This window comes from Pteropus vampyrus, unplaced genomic scaffold, assembly GCF_000151845.1.
Source record: "Pteropus vampyrus isolate Shadow unplaced genomic scaffold, Pvam_2.0 Scaffold139, whole genome shotgun sequence".
Taxonomy (NCBI): domain Eukaryota; kingdom Metazoa; phylum Chordata; class Mammalia; order Chiroptera; family Pteropodidae; genus Pteropus; species Pteropus vampyrus.
The window spans coordinates 3,508,689-3,520,607 of record NW_011888920.1 but is presented as its reverse complement, the minus strand read 5'-3'; positions in this window follow the sequence as shown (position 1 = coordinate 3,520,607).

The window sequence follows — 11,919 nt, the reverse complement described above, 5'->3', positions numbered from 1 at the left end:
TTATAGCTGTACCTCCATCTACCTCCATGACAGGGTGACAAGAACATAAGAGAGGCCTGCCTGCAAGCTAAGATGGCTTCATTATTTTTGTGCTGTCTGGGACTTGGACAAAATGACTTCCCTCTCCTGAGTTTATATGACTTCATGATGATTATGGTTTTTTCTCCCTTACTAGAAACAGAGATTACACTCGATATAAACCACTCTGTACCTTTAACACTATATTAAGGTAGAAGCATTTTCTTTGTATTGGCCCTACTCAAAGCAAGATACTCTCAGTTATGGAATCGCATCTATTTAATTTTATTTATTTTAAATTTGAACCACTTAATGGACAGTGGTACCATGCTGGGGCAGCAGCATCAAAAAAGCTTGGAGTTTACAAGAAAGATGCCATATAGCAACTGTTCCTACATTTATTTAACATAAACATGTATAGGCACTTTGGGGGTGTGGGCACACAAAGAATATGGAGTCATAATTTCTGCCCTTATGTAGAGGAAATAGACTTTTCCATATAATTTGAGATCATTACAGTCTGTGTCAAGTGCAAGTACAGAGGGATGCTCACAGGTTGGAGGGGTGTGAGGAGGGACTCCTGGGGTGTTTGTGCTCAGAGTGAGGAACGGATTTGAGGATGAAGAGAGGCCTGAATTGAGGCTTAAAAGATGAAAGGAGGTAGACAAAGACAGAGAAATGGGGGAGAAGACCTTTCAGAAGCTCTCTGCAGGGAATTGGGAATTGGACAAAAAGACAGAATGAACAAAGGCATGAGGTGTGAAAGTGTATGATATATTCAGAGAATTAGAAAGTGATGCGATGCAGGCTTTGGTAAAGAGTAAGTATGCAGAGTTGGGCATGACCAGGTCTTGGAGGACCTTGTGTGCTTTATTAATAAGTTTGGACTTATCCTGTAGGCAGTGGGGAGCCCTTAAGGAGTTTAAACAGGAAAGCTACACGACATTTTGAGGTTGATAAAGGTCATTTGGTTGAAATGGCATTGAATAGGACACTAGATTAAGAGGTCATTTAGGAAGTAGTTGTTAGTAGCTCAGGAAGGGATAATAAATAAAAACTTTAATGAAGGCAAAGGTGGTTAATGATACTGGAGAAATATTTAGGAGATAAAACTAATAGGATGACAATTAATTGGATGTGTGTGTGAGAAAGCACACAGTTGGGAATCAAAGAGAAGACCTGGACTTCAGGTGACAAGAGCTGTGTGTAATGAAAGTCACATGCTTCTTGGGTTTCATTTTACCGTGACCAGTTGTTCCATAGTCAGAGTTGTGGATGTCGTTCTGTTAATCTAGACAGCTACCAAGTGACTAACAGGCAGGGAGCATATACGGCATGGAGATGCTGGACAAAGGGATAGGTCATATCCCAGGTGGGACAGAGTGGGAGGGTGAGATTTCATCACACTACTCAGAATGGCATGCAGTTTAAAACTTATAAATTTTTTATTTCTAGAATTTTCCATTTAATATTTTGGAACTTGGTTGACTGCTGGTAACTGGAATTATAGAAAGCAAAACCATGGATAAGCAGGCCTACTGTATTTTGAATGTCTAAATAGACAAAATCCAGGGTGGTTAGTTAGACTAAGTGCTGCTGGGGAAGGCTCTTCTCTGAAGTATTGCCAGGAGGGATGATTAAGAATTTAGAAAAACTAATTTTGCATCCAGGAAAAGGTGAAAGACACCCAGTGATTCATTCAGTGGCTGTTAAGGGCGATTTGGCATCTGAGCTGTAAAACAAAATGCTGTCTTTGTGTGAATTATGTTATCCTAATGGTTCCCTGGTGAATGCTGCTATGCCCGGGGCTTACCTTTCCTTCTACATGTTCTTTCAGTGGGAGGAGGAGGAAATATTATGGATAAATAAGAACATATTGAAGAAGCTGTATTCATTTTAGGGGCCTCTTTGGACACCTCTTTCTTCCTAACAATGCTTTACAACATAGTGTAATCATGTTCCTAAAATTTATTCATCTTTCTCTTTTTCTCCCTCTCTTCTCTCACCTCTCCTCTCCTCAAAGCTCTTTTCCCTTTTTTCATAAACCCAAATACTATCTAATAAACTCAACACGTCAAACAGTACAAAAATTAATTTATTTTACAATTCTGCAAAGTAAAAGGACACAGTCTGCAAGTTTTGGCTCAAGAGCCCAGTGTTCTTAGCTATGAGCCTGTCAGCAAGGTAGTTTTTATTTTCTCTTAAATTCAGGAATACTGACAATAGTTTGTAGCTACTAAACTCAAATGTCTGTGTAGTTATGCTTGTTATATATTAACTTCACAAAGATATTGAGAAGTACCCTAGAGAGTGAACTCACATTTATAACTTCTCTTCTAATTGTGTAAGTAGACATAACATTTACCTATTCAAAGTTCTCATGATTTCAGAGTAATGTTTCTAAGCAAATGCAATTAGAAAATTCTAATGTGTCAACAGGACAATAGGTCTTTGAGTTAAAAAAACCTACAACAGTATGATGGTGTCAGCGTTCAAATCAAAACATATTTCCTGTGGCTCAAATGCCAATTAATATGACGTAGGAATTGGTGACATAAATGAAGAGTATAAATATTAACATCATTAACTATCTTTAGTTGTTAATTAGACAATAGCTACATAACTAGAAAAACTCAGAATGTCCTTAATCTGTTTAATGAATGTTAAATAAACTTTCATGTCCACATTTTGATTCAGCAATACAAGTGTCAGTGAAAAGATACTATAGTACGTATGAACAGAACTTTTTATTATATTCTCTTTGTACCTAATTGTTAATTATTTTTGGTTCATTAATATCCATTTCCAAATAACCTCATATCTTCACTGGGTATAATTTGATTGAAATGTTAAACATATGCATTGAGCTTTCTACCCAAAGGCCAGGTATTTGACAAATGTTAGATAATTATATGCTTCCTCTCTGAATTTTTTTTTAAATTATGAATTTATTGTTTTGGAGCAATTTTAGGTTCATAGCAAAACTGAAGGCATGGTACAGAGAATTCCCAAATCCTTCACACATGCACAGCCTTCCCCACTATCAACATCCTCCACCAGAGTGGTACATTTGTTATAATCAATGAATCTACACCATCACATCATAATCACCCAAAGTCCATAGTTTATATTACAGTTCACTCTTGGTGTTGTACATTCTATGGGTTTGTTTCCATCATTATAGTATCATGTAGAATATTTTCATTGCCCTAAAAATTCTCTGGGCTCCACCTATTCATTCCCTCCCCACCCCACCGCTATGAGCCCCTGACAGCCATTGATCTGCATAGTTTTGACTTTTCCAGAATGTCATATAGTTGGAATCATACAGTATATAGCCTTTTCAGATTGGCATCTTTCACTTAGTGATATGTATTTAAGATTTCTTTGTGTCTTGTCATGGCTTGATAGGTCATTTCTTGTTTTGAATTAGTTCATTTCTTTTACTGAATAATATTCCATTGTCTGAATGTACCACAATTTATTTATCCATTCACCTACTGAAGAACATCTTGGTTGCTTTCAAATTTTGGCAATTATGGATAAAAATTCCATAAGCATCCATGTACAGGCTTTTGTGGACATATTTTCAACTCCTTTAGGAAAATACCAAGGGGTGTAAATGCTGGAACATATGATATGAGTATGTTTAGTTGTATATGGAACCACCAGACTGTCTTCCAAAGTGGCTGGACCATTTTTCATTCCCACCAGCAATGAGAGTTCCAGTTCCACATTCTTGCTAGAATTTGGTGTTGTCAGTGTTCTGGATTTAGGCCAATTTAATAGGTCCGTGATATCTCCTTGATGGTTTAATTTGCATTTCCCTGATGACATATGATAGAACCATCTTTTCATATGCTTATTTGCCATCTGTATATCTTCTTTGGTGAGATGTCTGTTAAGGTCTTTGGCTCATTTTTAAGTCAGTTTTGTGTGTGCGTGTGTGTGCGTGTGTGTGTGTGTGTGTGTGTGTGTGTTCTTGCTTTTGAATTCTAAGAGTTTGTTGTATATTTTAAATAACAATCTTTTATCAAATGTACCTTTTACAAATATTTTTTCTCAGTTTGTGGCTTGTCTTCTCATTCTCTTGACATTGGCTTTTTCAGAGAAGTTTTTATTTTTACTGAAGTCCAGCTTATCAATTATTTCCTTCATGAATTATATCTTTGATGTTGTCTCTAAAAGACATTACCACACCCAAAGTCATCTCCTCTGGGAAATAACAGGGGTGTAAATGCTGGAACAGAAAATCTGAATACATGAAGAAAGGTTATCTTCCAGGAGTTTCACAATTTTCCATTTTTCCATTTAGATCTTAAATCCATTTTGAGTTAATTTTTTTGAAGAGTGTAAGATCTGTGACTAGATTTATTTTTTTGCATATGGGTGTCCAGTTGTTCTAGCATCATTTGTTGAAAAGACTATTTCTCCATTATATTGCCCTTGCTCCTTTGTCAAAGATTGGTTGACTATATTTATGTGGGTTTACTTCTGGGCTCTCTATTCTGTTCCATTGATCTATTTATCTATTATTTCATCAGTACCATAGGGTCTTATCGACGATAGCTGTAAAGTAAGTTTTAACGGGTTCAATTTTGTGTTGGCTATCCTGGGTCTTTTGCTTCTCCATATAAACTTTAGAACCATTTTGTCAATATCCACAAAATAACTTGCTGAGATTTTGAATGAGTTAAAGCTGGAAGAACTAACATCTTGACAATATTAAATCTTCCTATCCATGAACATTGACTCTCTTCATTTATTAAGGTCTTCTTTAATTTTGTTCATGGGAGTTTTGTAATTCTCCTCATATAGATTTTGTACCTATTTTATTAAATTTATTTTAATATTAGCTGCCTTGTTCATATTTTGGGGTGCTAAAGTAAATGGCATTGTCTTTAATTTCAAATTCTACTTGTCTCTTGCTGATATATAAGAAAGAAATTGACTTTTGCATATCAATTACTTATTAGTTTCAGGAGTTTTTTTGTCAGTTCTTTCAGATTTTTTACATAGACTATCATGTCATCTACAAAGTCAGTTTTTATTTCTTCCTTCCCAATATATACATTTTTTATTTCCTTTTCTTTTTTTTATTGAATTAGCTAGGAATTCCAATAAAATGTTAGAAGGAATGATGAGAGGAAACATCCTTGTCTTGTACCTGATCTTAAAGGGAAATTTCCAAGTTTCTCACTATTAAGTATGATGGTACCTATTCCTTTTTTGCAGATATTCTTTATCAAGTTGAAGTCCCTTTGTATTTCTAACTTACTGAGAGTTTTGATCATGAATGAATATTGGATTTTGTCAAATGCTTTTTCTGCATTCAACAATATGGTCATGTGATTTTCTTTTTTAGCCTAGTGATGTGATGGGTTAAATTAATTGACTTTTAAATGTTTAAACAGCCTGAGATAAATCCACTTTGTCATGGTATTTTCTTATCCTCTAAATAAATTTTCTGGTTTTATTTTGCTCTAGCTACAGTTGGTTTCTGTTTCTTGCAGTCTAGGAATCTTAACCAACACAGCATAGCATATGGCAATAATTGCTTTGAACTTTCATAATTAAACTTCTTTGAATGAGATCCTATTTGGACCTTATAAAATTAGTGAAATAGTAATGTCCATCATATATAGGTCCCATCCTTTGTAATCTCTGATTATACAACTGAAACTTATTCCTATAATTTGAATTTTGTTCTTTATGATCAGCATATTAAGAAAATTTCTCTGATGATAGGTCAGCAAGTAGAACTTATAAGGACTGGTAGGAGTGTGTGTGTGTGTGTGTGTGTGTGTGTGTGTGTGTGACTTTGAAGACCAGAATTCTTTTGCCAGTTTTCATTTCTTATTCTACTTCTCTAACAATGACAATAATGACTATGTTGATAATTTTGTAAGAAGCTTGATATGTTCCACTGCAACTGCAAAAATAGCTAGTATGACTTTTAAAATAGTTCAGCACTATGTGTGGATGACTGAAAATCCAGCAATAATGACAGCAAGTCTTTTCTACCTGTTTATGTCTACATGTTGTACATGTTGGTCTAGCATTACAACCATAATTTAAAGATTCTTAATGCTTCCCTTTCTGCCTCTGGACACAACACCTTTGCTCAAGAAAAACTCTTTTCTCCTGGAGCTGCCTGAAGCTCAACCTTTAAGCCAACCTGGTTTTACAGAGACCTACAGATATGCTGCTTATGTAAAATGGAGGATCAAGTTTAAACTGTCACTAAGTTGTCTTTGAATTGTTTATGATCAGCAACTTCTAAGGTATTCAATTGTCATTTGTTTTCATCCTCTTCCCAGTCTATTCTCAATATATGACATGGCTCTTATTATATAGCATGGCCGAAAAGTAAAGATGGTGTCACACTTTTTTGGATAGGGAGAACATATTGAGAAAATAATAGCACTAGCAAAAATCTCTTTAAGGATTCATTTTTCTTTCACCAGAATAGAATTTCAGGTGGAGTAAAAAGTCAGTCAACACACAATAAAGGGTACTGGTCTATTTTTCTGAGAACACTATTAATGTGAGAAAAGGAGGGGAAATTGAAGGAGTGAAATCCTTGAGAAAACAAGAGGGAATTGGACCCCTACCCTAAGTGGAAGGGTGGCTTTAATAGTAGCACAAATCCCTCATACACAATAATAGAGGGGAAAGGCAGAGAATCTGGGTATAGGTGGCCAAAGGTGCGGATGACATTCTTATCTGTTTTTTTAAATTTTTTTTCAGCGAAATTTGAGGCAAGGTTATCAACTGAGTATAGTATCTGAAGGTAAAGAGAATTGTCAGAGAAAAAGTTGTGTAAAGGTTATTTTGTAGAGTAGGAGAGTTCGTATGTTAAGAAAGTATAATAGGAGAGCCAGGCTATGGTATGTGCCCATTTAAAATTGGTGGTCATGAATTCAAATGAAGATCAGTCAGAATAGTGTTTTATTATCCTCCACCCATGTTCAGCCACTTCAAATAATGACTCTGAGAAAGTAACATTTGAGTATGAACAGAATTGAGATTTTTCAAGTTAGGATAATATAGAAAGAGAAATGAGAGTGGTTACCCAGGTGGAAGTGAAAAAGAGAGAAGTGATGGATAATGAAAAGTAAGTTGAAGTCAATGTATGAGATATTTTGATGAGACTAGGAGATAATGATCAGATAGTGTGAAGCTTAGAATCTACATTTCAGACTCAATAAACTTATTGGAGATAATATGAGTCAACAATATGGCTATAAAATTGGATAGCTAAAGAAAATTGTATAACCAGTGAAGTCTTGCTGAGCATGTATATTCATGTATAGCAAATCTGAAATAGTAGTAAAAAACAAGTTTCTGTGTTGACTCTCCAACTATATTATTAAGTGCAATATATCAGAGCCTTACACCAATATAGTAAACCTTTGATCATAGCAACCTTCCAGATGTAGCATTCTGTAGAATTGAACTTGCTTCCACATTTAGAAACAAACGTCCATTCCAATAAGTGTCAGTTAATTTTTTCCAAAGATGTAAACTTTGAGCTTTGTTAAGTAGAAAGGCATGGTCTATTAACACATTCATCATTATATATATTTACGTGTGTGTGTGTGTGCGTGTGTGTGTGTGTGAACATTTAGGTTTTACTTTTTTAGTAAATTTCAATTGTACAATACTAGAGCTAGATAGGAACTTATGAGTGACTAAATCTATTGAGTTTCTGCATTGTCATTGCTGAGAACACTGTTACATATTTTCACTACCATGGTTAGGAAGATTCTATCTACTGTATAAATTGAAAAAGAAAAGGTATTTTCTAAATCACTCTTCAATATTAAGGGCATATAATTTCTGCGTACAAGGTTAGTATTCAGTCTGCGCACTATCTGGGACCCATATAATATACCTTGTAGGAAGACTCCACCAATAGCAACCTCGTAAAAGGAAGAGTGAATTCTCTTTACTTCAACCCTACTCACATCTATTGATCACCTCTTATATATCACTGTTATATATCAGGCACTATCACAAACACAGGAAGTACAAAAATAAAAATAGTTCCTTTTTTTGTGATATGTATGTATATGTGTATTTAATTCTTATATAAAATAAATAATTTTTTGAAGACCTAGTATATATTTTTTGAAGACTGACGAGAGATAAAGTGTTGATTGAAAAAAATCATATTCTCTTCCTCAAGAGATGAATTAGTGAGGAGAACATAGAAACCATTTATTATAATAATTGCTATAATTGAAGTTATTATCAAGAGTAGTGGAAACATTGGGGAAGGAGAATCTGTGTCCCTAGGAGAGTCAGGGAACTTCCCATAGCAAGCAGCTTCTTTGCTGACTCATGGAGAAGTTAGCCCTTGAGATGTGTGTTCAGTTTAAGGAGTAATTGTATATTCAAATAGAGAATTTAATGTACCTAAAATACAGGTATGCATGTGGCGCTGTAGAAGTTCATATGAAAGAACAACTGATTTTGCCTGAGTGAGGATCAGAGAAATGCATAGGCAGGAAGTGCCACAGAAGCTGGGCTTAGAAGGATGAGCAAGTAGAAGCATGCACATGGAATACAGGTCAGCAGTAAAGTCAGACATAGACAGCTTACCTCCATCCAAGGGCTTATCGTACAGCCCATCATCCTGAGCAATCATAAATCACTACCCCTCCTCATGACTGGGTCTTTAGATTATTCTTTGGCATCGTTGCATCCTGGGAAATTTTCTTAGGCTTGCCTTTTGAGATTTCAGGTATTTAATGGAAACCATTATAGAGAATGACATGATTTAAATTAAAACCAAACACACACACACACACATACAAAAACACGCACACGCACAATTTCCTCACATATAAGAAACGCTTCTAATGTTAATTGGACATCCCACTTTCCAATGACATCTAAAATCTTATTAATCATCATTTATGGGAAGATTAATTCAAAGATGAAAATGGATAGACACATGAATGAACACAAGCGGGTGATAAAATGCAAAAAGCTATGCATTCATGCATTAAAGTATGATCGCTATGGAGCACTGTGATGAATCTTGTAAACACATTTTAATATGGGAACATAAATAAGACTTGACAAAATGAAGGAAGGAAAAAAATGTACTTTCTCTTTTTTATGCTTGAAAAACTCATCTATAGACAATATGCTCATATAAATTGTTAAGGGCATTGCATGTGGCATTGCATTGTTCACAAGATAAGAACATTGTGTGATTTTGAAGTTTTAAAGGGCCCCTCACAGCAGGTATGTGTTAAGTAAAAGGCTCTCCTTTGCATAACTTGTGAAGATTACTTGGAAGGCATGAAATTGTGTTTTCAATGAGCACAGACTTATCTCTAACCACTTTATCTTCAGGAAGGGCTCTAAACATGGATGGTGGCAGCTTTATTTGTTATTTCTTAAACTAGTTTTTTTTTTTTTTTTAATCAAGTTGAGAGTTGAGCTCCTGTGATAAGAAGAACCAAAAGGACTCCACTTGAGATGAAAGGCTCATGCCCACTGCTTGAAACTGGGCACCAGAGTGGGACTCTTTGTAACCATCAACACATAAGAAGAGGCTGCAAGACACTGCTCTGAACTGATGCCACGGGCTATTGCTGCTCTCAGCTGAGGGTCCTAGGAAGCAGGAGGATTTGAACAGTTTCTTTCTAAGAATATGAACAAAGGCATTTGCTGGCTTTATAAATTGGTTTACTGCGGTCTCAATATTATCATGGGGTAGTTACCTCGAAAAGTCCACTTAAACCCTGGTTCTGGCTCAGTGACCCAGAAGCCCAGATCGAGCTAACTGTATAACTAGCTTAGTGGATGGGAGGGAAAAAGATGGGGAGGTTAAAAAAGAATATGTGTTAAACAAACAACCACCCACACTTCCCATTCAAAATAAGGCTGAAAATGAAGATCCCCAAACTCAAAAAGACTACCAACAATCAGAAGTTGAAATTAATCCAGATGAATTTAATATTATAATAGTCTGACAAAAAAATTCAAAATAAGTATTTTGAAGATGTTGAAAGCCTAAATGAAGGTATGACTTTATTTAAAAAGAACCAGAAAGTTTGAAACAAGATACAAAAGAAGTAATAATATATATAATAATATAGCTATTGAAATAAAAAATGCAAACAATGGAATAAATTCTAAACAGGACATAGAGTGAGTTGGCCCAGAATATAGTTTCCAGACACAAGGAAACAAACTTTTTAAAAAATGGACAAAGTGCACATAAAATAGATTAAGAGGCTCTGTATTAGTTGCATATTACTATGTAACAAATTACACCCAAACTTAGTGGCTTAACACAACATTTATATCTCAAAGTTTCTGTGGGTCAGGATTCTAGCTTGGTGGTTCTGGCTCAAGGTCTCCCAGGAGGTTGCGGTCCAGATGTTGGTTGAGGATGCAGTCATCTGGAGGGTTGTCTGGAACCAGAGGATTCATTTCCGAGCTCACTCAGCAAGCTGTTAACACAAAGCTTCAGTTCCTCGGCAGCTGTCGATTGGACACCTCTGTTCTTACCACTCAGGCTTCTCATAACAAGGCAGCTGCCTTCCTTCAGAGCAAATGATCTGAGGGAAAAATATCAAAGCAGAAGCTGCAATGTATTTTATAACAATCTCAGAAATGGCATACTGTCATTCTGGCATACTCTAATGTGGGAGGGGACTACACAAGGGTATGACTACCAGAAGGTGGGGTTCATTGGGAGCCATCTCAGAGGGTGGCTACCACAGTCTGGCCTTTATGATTCACTTTCCTGCAATATGCAAAATGCACTCATCTCACCTTACATTAGATTTATACTGCTTCCAAAATCTCATCCCATGACAGTAACAACTTAATGTCCAGAATGTCATAATCTCATCCATTTTATTACCTTGATCCTGCAATTCTCCTATTTTAAGCCACCATCATTTCTTGTCAGGGTTATTGCCGTATCTCCTAACCAATTTCTCTACTTCTGCTATTGCATCTGTGAAGTCTATTCAGAATGATCTTTTTGAGAAGTAAGTTGCATCATATCTCAAAATTCTCCACTAGTTTCTCATGATACTCTTTAAAAAAAGTCAAAATTCTTACTAGAACCTACTATGCCTTACAATATCTGGCTCCTAGTACAACTGTGACGTCCTCTGCTCTTACTCTTCCTTTATTTTCTCTACTGCAGTCCTGCTGGCCTCTTTATTATTCTGTAACACACTGTGAACATGTGTATGCTTGAATTTAGAGCTACTCTCTCTACTTCAAGTCACATAAAATCTTCTCCCTTTTTTTCTCCATCTGGAATTTATTATAGTTTTGGATATGAAGTAGGGACTTAATTTTATCCCCCCTTAACTAGTCGTCCCAAACATTAATGAACAATTGTAATTTGCCCAATTAAATGTGATTGACAAAAATTTTACTTTTTGTTGAGATTGCATTAAATCTATAGATACATTCAAGGATATTTCATAACCTTCCCCTTATCCACGAACAAATCATATCTCTTTATCCATATAAGTCTTAGCCAATGCCCCTCACAAAATCTACCATCACGTAAGTATTCTATCTTTTCTATTGCTACAGTAGGTGGGATTTGTTATGAACATATTTTGAGTTTTAATGAAGTACAGATATAACAAAACATAAAATTTATCTAATGTAAGTATACAATTTAGTAATTTTTAGTAATTATAATTTGTGTAATTATTAGTCCCAAAAGTTCCCTCATGCCCATTTGTAGTCAATTTGTGTTCCCACCTCCAGACCCAGGGAATAATTAATATGCTGTCTCTAGTTTTTCCTTTTCTAAAACATTTTTTAGCATTCTATTTTATTTTATTATTAGGTACAAGTATACAGGACATTGGTTAGACATTTATATAGTTTATGAAATGATCCCCT